The following is a 10,225-nucleotide window of genomic DNA, read 5'->3' on the forward strand; positions in this document are numbered from 1 at the left end:
TCCAGGAGTTCATCCATGTGTGGCACGGGATACGCGTCAAACGTGGAGATGGCGATTACACCCCTAAAGTTGCTGCAGAGCCTCATACTACCTTCGGGTTTGGGGACCAGAACTATGGGACTGAACCACTCACTCGTAGATGGCTTGATCACCCTCATCCTTAGCATCTCCCTTTTCTCATCCTTTGCGATGACTCGGCAGGTCTCGGGAATCCCGTAAGGCCGGGTATGCACCTTCTTGCCTGGTTCAGTGTGGATATGATGTTTGTCCTGCTGAATTGCATAATCAGCTTGTCTAGCTATCTCGACTGCTCCGGCAGGAGAGTTTGGCCACGGCGCGCCTGTAGCAGGGCATCTATCACACGTTGATGTGATAGAGTTGGACCTTCTTTCTCCTGTCCGGTTGCTTGATGAGGTAACTGACCAGTGAGACCCTTTCCGTTACCTCGTAGGGCCTCCCCTTCTCCCACGGCGAAGTCCCTGGGTGTCACTGACTTATCGTAGGCCCGGCTTTGAGTCCATTGCGCCTTCTCCATATACTCATTTACTATGGGCCAGACTGCTGACAGGCGGTCCCTCATCAGGGTAACATGTTCTATCGTCAACCGGAACGTGCATGGTTGTGCCTCCCAGATCTCCTTGGCTCTGTCGAGGATCCCTCAGTTCGAATGGGGAGAACCCAGTGGATGCCTGGGGTACTTCTATGCAGGGCAAACTTTAAGTGGGGCAGAAGCATGTACCAGTTTTTCTTGTCTCTGGACACCAGACATTCACACAAACCATTTGTCTGCGGGTGGAATATGCTTGTGCGTATCTGTTGAACATGGTATAACCAACACATGTCCTTCATCAACTGGGACATGAACAGGGTTCCCTGGTCAGTTAGGATCACCTTGGGGAAGCCCACCCAGGAGAACAGCATGAAGAATTCCTTGCGATTCCATTAGACAACATTTTGCCTCTGGTGGCTCCTTCCTTCCTCCGTCGTGTATAACCCTTTGCAGGTATCTTCATCTAAGGTTTCCTGAAATAGCTGTCGGAGGCGTTGTATCTGTATTTCTTCCTCTGCTCCAGAGGACGAGGCCAAGGCTAGGTTTCCTTGTAGGACTATATCCTCGGACTTGGACTTGGTTTTGTTCTTTCTCGGCTTTCGTGTCCCCCTTCGGTGGCCCGGCTCTTGGCATGTGATAGGGAGACCTGATCTTCTTTGTCCGGTGCGTAAGGTCACCTGCCAAAGCTCCTTATATAGGGGACGGTCTTTCCTGATCAATAATGGCACCTTCAGCTGGGGTACTTTCCCCGCCCTCACTTTACACCTTCCTTTGGTGCTGGGAATGGACAGACTCATGGTGGGGTAATAGTGGGTGTCTCCATGGATACAGGACACAGCTACTTTGTCTGGTAGCAGTGTTGTTGTGGTCACCATCTGCTCCTTCCCTAACGTAACCATACTTCCCGAGTCGAGAATGGCTACCACATCTCATCCTTCTATTCGAACTGTAATCTCTGGGGCTATTTCTGCTAACCAACAGGGGTAATTTTGCCCTCTCGGACCGGGATGTGCAGGCACGACCAGCGCTGACTCGGTGGCCATGGACTCTTCCTTTCTGGGGCTGTAATTGTCCCGAGACTGGCATTTATAGCACAATCCCTGTTGTATGGGTGATGACTTCTCCCCTGTATGGAGCGGGTTTTGTCGTTTCGGTGGCAGACGTGCCGGGGTTAGTCGGGGAACGGGCTTGACGGAGTCCTTCCGGTCCTCCTCGTCCTCGTTTAACAACTCCCATGTATATCGGTACGTTTCCACTGGGCTACTGTCCGTGGGAGCAGCCTGCCCTCTGGTGGTCCTTCCACAATAATTTATATATTTTTAAATAAGTACAGGCTACTGCAGCTTGAACTGAGACAGCTCATTTGTTTAGGTTTTGATGTTCCTGAGAATGATATAAAAATGTAATTGAAGAGCTCCAAAAAGAGGATCCTCTCAAGGCCTGTAATTGTTCTTTACGAACAGATCAGCGTCGGAAGACTATCTTCATAAACACTTTCAATTATGTTTGAACCTGTGCCATTGTATTTCGGCACAGGCTGTATCACATCCGGCCATGGTTGGAAGACCATAAGGCGGCGCAATATTGGCCCAGTGTCGTCCGGGGAAGGCCGTCATTATAAATACGAATTTGTTCTTGACAAATTAGTTAAATAAAGATTAAATCATAATAATGAATCTGGGGAAGAGTGCTTTGCCCAGTATGTCCCTATAAATAAAACACTTGGTGCCCTTTTTGAGTCAGAGACATTCAAGACATGCTCACATCTCAGATAAGGAAATATTTCAAGGTATTTGGGATGGACAGAATATTGCAGACCATGCTTTATTTAAAACAGAACCATCATCTTTAGCCTTAACACTATATCAGGATGCATTTGAGGTTGCAAATCCTCAAATGGTGCCTGCTTTCAATCTTACTATAGGTGACATTTTGTGTTATAACAGGTCAAATATTGATCAAATGCAACTAGTCCTTCTGTGCAGGGACCGGTGTGTCATTGGGACGGTTGAGCTAACGTGCGCTAATGTGATTAGAAAGCTTAAATTATTGGATTCAGTTGGATATAGGGGGCGCTATTTAAATTTTTGTATGAAAAACGTTCTCGTTTTAAACAAGATATTTTGTCACGAAAAGATGCTCGACTATGCATATAATTGACAGCTTTGGAAAGAAAACACTCTGACATTTCCAAAACTGCAAAGATATTGTCTGTGAGTGCCACAGAACTGATGTTACAGGCAAAACCCAGATAAAAATCCAATCAGGAAGTGCCGCATTTTTTTAAACCGCCTCATGCCAATGACTCCTTATATGGCTGTGAATGAGCTACGAATCAGCTTACGTTTTCCACGCATTCCCCAAGCTGTCTACAGCATTGTGACGTCTTTTTAGGCATTTCCATTGGAGAATGCCTGTAAGGGACCATATTTGGCGAGTGGTCACATGCTGTCTCCCGGCTACTGAGGTAGCCATTTTTCCAATCACTTCTTATGAGAAAACAATTGCCTTGACGGATATATTATCGAATACATATGTTAACACCTTTAGGATGGATCCTAAACAACGTTTGCCGTGTTTCTGTCGATATTATGGAGCAAATTTTGAAAAAAGTTTGCCGTTATAGTTTAAGATTTTTCGGTCGATTTCTCAGCCAAAACTGATGAACAAACGGGACCTTTTTCGCCTACAAAAATAATATTTTTGGAAAAAAGGAACATTTGCTATCTAACAGGGAGTCTCCTGAGTGAAAGCATCTGAAGTTCTTCAAAGGTAAATTTATTTAATTTGGTTGCTTTTCTTATTAGCGTGAAAATGTTGCCTGCTGCCTGCAGAGCCTAGCATAGCATTATGCCATGATAAACTTACACAAATGCTTGTCTAGTGTTGGCTGTAACACATATTTTGAAAATCTGAGATGACAGTGTTAACAAAAGGCTAAGCTTGTGTTTGAATATATTTATTTCATTTCATTTGCGATTTTCATGAATAGGAAAAGTTGCGTTATGCTAATGCGCTTGAGGCTATGATTATGCTCCCGGATACGGGATTGCTAGTATCTAGAGGTTAATCTTTCTGAACTGTCCAATTTACAGTAGCTATTACAGTGAAAAAATACCATGCTATTGTTTGAGGAGAGTGCACAACAACAAAAAGCTTTTATCACGGCAACTGGTTTGCTACGTTCATCTATGAAGGTAAATAATGTACTTACATTCAGTATCGTGCCCTGATTCGTCATCCTGAGGGTCCCAGAGATAAAATGTAGCATAGTTTGTAGTATATATAGAAGCTTATGACATTCCTGGGAGTGGGTAAACTTACATTTTTTATTACCATAATATTTTTGTATGTTCTCTATAGTTATGTACTTGAAAATGTATCAATTGCTGTAATTTGGCACATTTGGGTAGATTTGATACAACATTTTGAACAGTAATGAAATGGTTCATTGGATCAGTCTAAAACTTTGCACATACACTGCTGCCATCTAATGGCCAAAATCTAATTGCACCTGGACTTCTAAATTGCATTATGGCCTTTCTCTTGCATTTCAAAGATGATGAACAAAAAACAAATATTCAAATGCATGTTTTTTGCTTTGTATCATCTTTTACCAGATCTAATGGGTTATATTCTCCTACATTAATTTCACATTTCCACAAACTTCAAAGTATTTCCTTTCAAATGATATCAAAACATTCATATCCTTGCTTCAGGTCCTGAGCTACAGGCAGTTAGATTTGGGTATGTCAGTTTAGGCAAACAAAAAAAGAGTCCGATCCTTAAGAGGTGTTAAGCATAAGAAATTTGTTCTTATCCCATTGCCAAGAGATATTAAGGAGCTAGAGGATGGTGGTATTGTTTTAGCAGATGGACATGTTTTGAGAGGTGCTTTATGTGCCATAGCTGGAGATAATCTGGGATCTCATATTATTGAGGGATTTGTGGAAAATTTAAGCAGGAGTACATATTTTTGTCGATATTGTGACATTGACAGAGTAACATTTGAGTCTAATCCACTGTCAACTGGTTTAATTAGAACTGCCCAGTCCTAAATAGAACATGTACAGTACATAGAAGCTAATGACAAAGACAGTGCATGGGGTGTCAAATTTCAAATAAAATAATCTTTATTTAACCAGGTAGGCTAGTTGAGAACAAGTTCTCATTTGCAACTGCAACCTGGCCAAGATAAAGCATATCAATTCGACACATACAACAACACAGAGTTACACACGGAGTCAATAATACAGTAGGAAAAAAAAGTATATATACAGTGAGTGCAAATGAGGTAAGATACGGGATTTAAAACTTGTTATGGCTAGGAGTCCCTCAAAAGGAACACCCCCCCCCCCCCCCCCCCCCCCATTCAGCTGAAAAGGTGGCGCGGGAAATTCAACTTTCACACATTAATAACAAGTCCAAAACAGCAAATGAAAGATAAACATCTTGTTAATCTACCCATCGTGTCCGATTTTAAAAATGTTTTACAGCGAAAACACAACATATATTTATGTTAGATCAACACCAAATCCAAAAACACACAGCCATTTTTCACAGCCAAAGATAGTCACAAAAGCAGAAATATAGATAAAATGAATCACTAACCTTTGATTATCTCCATCAGATTACACTCATAGTACATCATGTTAAACATGTATTGTGTGTTTTGTTCGATAATGTGCATATATACAGTATATATCTAAAAAAATTCAGTTTACATTGGCACGTTACGTGAAGTAATGTTTTGATTCCAAAACATCTGGTGATTTTGTAGAAATACTCACAATAAACATTGATAAAAGATGCAAGTGTTATTCACAGAATTAAAGATAAACGTATCCTCTATGCAACCGCTGTGTCAGATTTCAAAAAAACTTCCCGGAAAAATAATAATCTGAGAATGGCTCTCAGAACCCAAATTAGCCAAAGAAATAGCAGCCATTTTGGCGTCAACAGAAGCTACAAAAAACACTATAAATATTAACTTACTTTGAATATCTTCATCAGAAGGCAGTCCCAGGAATCCCAGTTCAACAATAAATGACTGATTTGTTCCATAAAGCCCATCATTTAGCCACTTGTTGTTAGCTTGTTCAGCCCAGCATTCAATCTTCAAAAAGCACGAGCAATACCTCCAGACAAAAACTCAAAGTTTCGTTACAGGTCGTAGAAACAAGTCAAATTATGTATGCAATCCATATTTAGGATGTTTTAAACATTAATCATCAATAAGGTTCCAACCAGAGAATTTCATTGTCTGAAGAAAAGCATTGGAACGGGAGGATGCTCTCTCGTGACCGCGAGCAATGAGACTGAGGCTTTCTGCCAGACCACTCAGTAAAAGAGCTCCTATGAGACCCTCCTTTATATTAGAATCATTACAACCAGAATCTAAAGACGGTGACATCTTGTGGAAGCCCTAGGAAGTGCATGCACATCCATAACTAACATGGACTTCAAATGGCACTGTTTTGAAAATCGATTTCTCACTTCCTGTTTGGATTTCTTCTCAGGTTTTTGTCTGCCATATGAGTTCTGTTATACTCACAGACATAATTCAAACAGTTTTAGAAACTTCAGAGCGTTTTCTATCCACCAGTAATAATACCATGCATATATTCCCATCTGGAACAGAGTAGGAGGCAGTTAAGTTTGAGCACGCAAAGTGAAAATGCTGCCCCCTATCCCTAACAGGTTGGCAATAAATAGGCCATGGTGGCGAAGTAATTAAAATATAGCAATTAAACACTGGAATGGTAGATGTGCAGAATATGAATGAGCAAGTAGAGACACTGGGGTGCAAAGGAGCAAGATAAATAAATAAATACAGTATAGGGATGATGTAGATAGATGGGCTGTTTACAGATGGGCCATGTATGGGTGCAGTGATCTGTGAGCTGCTCTGACAGCTGGTGCTTAAAGCTAGTGAGTGAGATATGAGTCTCCCTCACTTAATGAGCTTAGGTACTTCCATGTTTGCCAGCCTGGACTGCCTCCTTGCCTTGTTCATGACATCTTCGAGGGCATTGTCTCTTTTGACCTTGCACTGTTCATTAATCATTTGGTCAATCAAGAGAAACATTTTACATATTTAGAATGGAGCCGATTTATGTGCATGAGCCGATTTAAATACCTTGGGAGTGATGGTAATGACAAACCTCCTGAGATAAGACCTGGCAATGAGAAGCTAAGTGGACATGCTGTATAAAACTGGTGTCTGTTGAGAGTACTCCCCCTCTTAGTAGGAGATTGGATCAAAAATCTACCAGATAGTGGTGTACGGCTGTTGATTTTGCTCCTAAGACAGTTGGATATATTAGAGCATCAGCAATTACTGCTGACCAGGTGGCATATCTTCAAGTCCTTATTGATGAATATATCCATTTCAGAACCAATTATTTTCCTGTCAAACCCCTCAAGTCAAAGCACCATTATCTCCCCAAACGTATCGTTAGGTAAGGGACACTTATTCGTCTCTGGACATTGAGGTCTGAAAGTCAGCATACTTACTTCAGGCAGTGTGCACGGAAATTACACAACTTCAAGAATCTATGTGGGACTCTAGCAGAGAGACACCAACTGTTCCAAGCCTATTTAAGTGCTGGCAGTTTATTTTCGCAGGTAGAAAAGGGAACTGAGTTTTATGCCAGTGATTAAAACAAGATTGAGGATTCAGTCGCTGAATTTCACTTCAAATCTGACAACACAGTTTTTTCAAAGGATATCACTGTCAAAAGCACAAAGTACAGATAGGGTATGTATGTTGTGATGGGGAAAGATGAGGATGGATTGCAAGTGGGTGAGATGAAGTTGATCCTGGTCCGTTGCTACTCTTCTTTATTTTGTTTTAGAGGCAGCAGGCTGTGCAGCTAGTTGATTTAGGTAGTCACAGCCTAACAGGAGTAGCCCAGGATTTTAACTTGATCTGCATTAAGCATGAACAACTTCTTGGTTATTACCCCTTCGTAGAGTACAAGATATTTGGCAAATCAATGATGATCCTTCATCATCCTTGCCCTTTGTTGTAGAGCCATGACAGCGCTACGAGAGGAGATAAGAGAGGCAGTATTGTCAGTGCTACCATATTTGCCTGAGGAGACACTTTCATCCCTCCTGGACAAGCTAGCAATTGTGGGAGTAGAGGGAAAGCCAGACCTTCAATTTCTTAAAGAACAAGACCTACAGGAGCACATCAGACCAATACAATGCCGGAAGCAGCTAAATGCATGGAGATTTGAAGGTATTACATTTTGTTAAAATATTTACTAGTACTGTACAGTCGAGAGGAAACGTTTGTAGTTTTACTATTTTAGATTTCTGAGTTGAGCAACTATTTTACTACCAGTTCATACAAGGATCCATCAAGGATACATCAACATTTGAGCCATCAAGCCCTTCCCCTTTACAGTCATCCACATTCAGCACAACCTGGTCAACAACCAGTATAACCAGTACTGTAGACCTGGATATCTGGCCGGAGAACATCACTGTCCCTTGGGGAAAATGTCCATGAACCTGAGATCAGCCATCGCCAGAGGCAGACGGCCAACCCCGGGAGAATGAAGAGAGATCGTGAGCATTACACTAGATGCTTTGAGAGTTATTGAGCCTAATCCGACCAGAGCAGATTGCAATAGCCAAGAGGATGGTACAACAGTACCTGAAAAGCTTCGCTGATACAACGAAAGATGGCACTACAATTGGGAGTGGTTATGGATCCCTCTTAATAAATCAGATGAAAACACGCGTTGAGCATAAGAATCGTGATAACCCTCTGGTATGGCTAAGAAAGAGAAAAATACTCTCAGGCTCATCAACTGTATCCAGTGCAAGAGGGCCAAGTGACAAAGATGGCAGACTGACTTTCCCACAGAAGAAACGGAAGAAACTTTGGAGGCAAAGCGTAAGGAAATGGAGCAGCTTTATTCCAGAAAAGGGCCGGCAGAGGACATCTCTCGCAGCTCATGCAAGCAACATTTTAATTACAGCGCTATGCCATCAACGCTAGCCTAACACCTAAGATAGCAGAGCTGAAGAGTAAGTGGCCATACCTTTTCACACAGAAGACACTCTACAAGAACTTCAAGTTACTGACAGATGTCTCAATCCTGGGAAAAAATGTATGCAACGATGGCAGAAAATGGAAGGATTTTCACACAATACTTCTGCTACAAACCAACAAATGAAGAGGTTCGGCACATCCTGTCAAGGTTTGAAAAGGGTGGAGCGACTGATGTTGGCCCTTGTGTTGTCTTCCAGCTGATTTCATAGAAAGGACGGATGCACTCCTTCTACAGGCCGACACGAGTTTTACATTCATCTGCATCTTATGCATACAATAATACATTCCTATGTATTTTAGAAGTTTAAAATTAAGATGTGCCAAATGTTCAAAATATGTAAATTGAAAGTTATAGAATGTGTTGTTTTACATCTTTCAGGTGTCAGCCACAGCCACAGATGTGGAGGGATCAATTCCCTTGCCGGACTCACCAAGACTGATTGTTCAAGTTAATGTGTCCAATAAGACTTTCTGTGTGATTAATTGTTTTATAGACGGGGCCTTACAATAGCAATGTTTCACAGAGGTAATTGCGAAACATAAATGTGATCTGATTTCAGGTGACACAATGGCTGCTGCCAAATGGATGATAAGCATCGAGGAGGTCATGATGTCGGTCCACTCCAACTTTGTGGAAGCTGCTGGCAGCTTTAAAAAAAAATCTCATTCTACTTCAGTCAGCAGTACCAAGAGGAGGCTTCACGCACCCTGGAGTTCATCCAAAGGTAAACAAAAATATGCTTCTTCCTTGGGAGAATTCCATTGGGGGTTTAAACTGAGGCATTTTGTATCACGCTTAGTTTGGCAGGTTAATTGAATCAAGATATGTGGATAAGTTTGAAAGGCTCCTTTGTCTGAGGATAAACACATAATGTGAAGCCATTATTTGAACTGGGGACAATGTAGAGAGGTAAAAATCCGTACACATCAGTGGACTAACAATCTTTCTTAAATTTTGTCTGGATGTGCTCTTTGTTTTCACAGATGTTTTGCTGGAATCAGTCCATCCAACTGGCTCGAAGACCGCCACAGCCGAGGTTGTCAGTGAGAAAAGCGGAAAGGTAGTGGAGAAGAAGAGACACACAATTAATGTACTGTACATGTTTGTACTCTGCTCAGGAAGATAATGGACTTAGAACAGCTATAGGCTACTTCCTCTTGGGCATACATTAAATGTATTTATGTTAATTGTGACCTGCTCAAGTAAGTTTGGTTTGTCACTGGGCTTGACTCTTTTGTGTTTCACACCTTAGGTGTTAGAAAATGATCCAGTATGCACTGAAATTGGCACATTGTTGAGGAAGTAATGCTACTTTGGATGTTTGGAAATGTCTGGCATTTACTCCAAACTTGAATAGGCAACCCTTATTAAAGCTTGAGTATGTCGTTTTGGAAAGGGCATAATTAGAAATCTGGGAATAGGACAACATATCCATTGAGGTATTTTATAACCATAATCTCACATAATTAAAAAGTCAAATTACCCTTACCAAAACGAGATACTCTGCTTTTAATCTGGGAGCGAAGGTAATGACAAACCTCCTAAGGTAAGGCCAGGCAGACATGTTGCACAAATCTCTGTTGAGAGTAGGCCCTACTACCCGTCT

General features: G+C 41.6%; 1 pseudogene; it reads left to right on the forward strand.

Annotated features, from left to right (window-relative positions):
• Nucleotides 1-1,333: 1,333 nt before the first annotated feature.
• On the forward strand, nucleotides 1,334-9,666 carry LOC139382227 (uncharacterized; annotated as a pseudogene).
• Nucleotides 9,667-10,225: the final 559 nt, after the last annotated feature.

This window comes from Oncorhynchus clarkii, chromosome 24 (assembly GCF_045791955.1).
Source record: "Oncorhynchus clarkii lewisi isolate Uvic-CL-2024 chromosome 24, UVic_Ocla_1.0, whole genome shotgun sequence".
NCBI lineage: Eukaryota > Metazoa > Chordata > Actinopteri > Salmoniformes > Salmonidae > Oncorhynchus > Oncorhynchus clarkii.